This window comes from Lygodium microphyllum, chromosome 12, assembly GCF_053477565.2.
Source record: "Lygodium microphyllum isolate KBCC chromosome 12, Lygodium_microphyllum_v1.1.10, whole genome shotgun sequence".
Taxonomy (NCBI): Eukaryota; Viridiplantae; Streptophyta; class Polypodiopsida; order Schizaeales; family Lygodiaceae; genus Lygodium; species Lygodium microphyllum.
In genome coordinates, this window is record NC_141146.1 from 96,476,913 (window position 1) to 96,479,934 (window position 3,022).

Sequence of the window (3,022 nt, forward strand, 5' to 3'; positions counted from 1 at the left end):
CATGGAATGAAATATGCTTGTTTGCTAAACCTGTCTACAACAATCCAAATCATATCATGGTTAGCTTTAGTGTTAGGTAAACCAGTAATAAAATCCATAGAAATCTGTTCCCATGGTCGTGATGGAATAGATAAAGGCATTAGTAAACCATACTGTTTACGATGGTGACTTTTAACTCTTTAACAAACTAAACATTCAGAAACAAAGTTAGATACATCAGTGTCCATATGTGGCCAATAAAAATCTTCAGTCAATGTACGCAAAGTAGATATAATACCTCTATAACCTTGATATGGAGGACAATGAATCTCATGTAAAACAAAAGATCTAAATGAAACTGTAACACATAATCTCTTTTCATAAAACATGAATCTATTATTGTAAGACAGTGAATCAATAGGAATCCAATTATTTGCAACTAATTTATTCCAATCAGATTGAAAAGTAATATCCTGATGATAAGTATGTTTCATAGGGATAAGAGAATCAAATGATATGACAGAAATATTATGAATTGTTGGTCTTCTACTTAAAGCGTCGGCTACTACATTCTCTTTTCCTGGTTGATATTGTATAAGGGGATGAAAAATCTGAATGAAAGCTATCCATTTAATATGTCTGTCAGATATTTGGGGTTGACTAAGGAGATGTCTAATACTTTGTTGGTCAGTCTTAATTATAAACTCAGAACCCATAAAGTAATGTTTCCATTGACGTAAGGCTTGCACTACAGCTAGCAATTCTTTATTATATATAGAATATTTAAGTTTGGATGGTTTCAGTTTACAACTAGAGTAGGCTATAGGATGATTATCTTGCATAAGTATGGCTTCTATTCCAGATCCGCTAGCATCAGTAACTACTAAAAAGAATGGTCTATTGAAATCAGGTAGTTGTAATACACGAGCATGGATTAATGCATGTTTCAATAAATCAAAAGATTTTTGTTGATTATCAGTCCAGTTATACACAATACCCTTCTTTAAAAGTTTAGTCAAAGGTAATGCAAGTAATGAAAATTTTCGCACAAAATTTCTATAAAAACTAGCAAGACCTAGAAAAGAACGTAACTCATGCACATTTTTGGGTATGGGCCAATTTAAAATTGCTTCTATATTTTTAGGGTCAACATTAATACCTTCTAATGAAACAATATGACCTAGATATTCAATTTTTGTTTGAAAGAATTCACTCTTTTCTAGATTAGCATACAATTGATTATCTTTTAACAACTTGAAAACTAAAGACAGATGTTCATAATGCACATTCTCATTTTTACTGAATACCAATATATCATCAAAGAATACTATAATACAATGTTGATATTTCAAAAATATGCGATTCATCATTCGACTAAATGTAGCAGGTGCATTAGTTAATCCAAAAGGCATCATTAGAAATTTATAATGTCCAAATTGTGTTCTAAATGCAGTTTTGAATATATCAGATTTATCCAATCTCACTTGATGATAACCAGATTTAAGATCTATCTTACTGAATATGGCAAAACCTTGTAGTTTATCCATAAGATCATCTACCCTAGGTATTGGATATCTATTCTTAACAGTAATTTTATTTGGGAAACGATAATCGATGCACATGTGATAAGCATTATTATTCTTCTTTACCAATAAAACATGTGCGCCAAATGGAGAACTACTAGGTCTAATTAATCCTCTGTTAAGCAATTCCTCTACTTGATTTTGAATTTCTTTCTATTCAATTTGGTTATGCCTATATGGTGCTTTACATGGTGGTTGTGTACCAGGAATTAAATCTATTTTGTGATCTTCAGGACGTGAAGGTGGTAGTCCAAGTGGTAAATCATCAGCAAAACAATCTTTAAATTGAGCAAGGAATTGTTTATGCCTAGGATGCATATGTTTTTCTTTAGCTTGAAGTTCATTCACCCAAATTAGATAAGATTTACTACTTTTACGTAATGCACGTTTAGCTTGAGTATGAGTAAGCAGTGGAAAATTATTAGATGCGTGCATACCATGCAATGTAATTTGTTTTCCTTGAAAATAAATTTTAATTGAATGCGTGGAATAATCTATGTCAGGATTATGCTGATGACGCCAAGGCATACCTAAGATAATATCACTAGACTGCAAAGGTACAACTAGGAAATTCCTTCGTTCAGTGTATTCACCAATTTTAATTTCTAAATTATGCACCTCTTGTGTTCCATTATATCTTGTGCCTAGGAATGCTGCTTTAATGCGATAATGTGTAGAAACAGTTTGTAATTTCAATTTTTTCACTAACTTTGCAGAAATAAAATCGTATGTGCTACCATCATTATGCAAAATAATCTTTTCTTTACCATGCACTAAACATTTCATTGTCAACAAAGAATGTGGAGTTGACATACCTTGTAAAGTATCTGAAGGAGTGGCAATGTCGTCATCATCTTCCGTAAAATCAGGCATTTCCTCATGTTCTTCTTCTTCCATTGCTCCAAGATAATTGATATGGACAGGTGGCTTTTTGGTTTGGCAATTGGCTGTTAGATATCCAGGTTGATGGCATTTGTAACAAACTATAGGTTTGGCTTTAGATACATTGTTAGCAATGGCAGGAAGTCTAGGAATGTTGGGATTTGGCTGTGAGGATGGCTTAGGGTTTGGATTGATATTTGATGGCAATGTAGGTGGTCATGTCCAAGACTTACGGAATGATGATGGAAGAAAACGACTTTGATTGAATCTTCTAAAATTTGAATTGAATTTCTTAGAACCATAGTTACCATTAGCTTGAAATTGTTGTGGACGCTTGTCTCTTCCTCGAATCTTGTCTTCAGTGTCATGAGCCAAAGAAATTGCATCTTCAAGGATTGTTAGCTTGAACATATTGACTTCAGCATAGTAATGTCCAAGTAAGCCAGACATAAACTTACATTTGTGAGTCGCTTCAGGTACATCTTCAAGCATGCGTAGTTACAGTAGGGCATTCCAGAAACGTTCAGTGTATTGGGAAATAGGCTCATGATCTCTTTGCTGTAGAAGATCCCATTGCT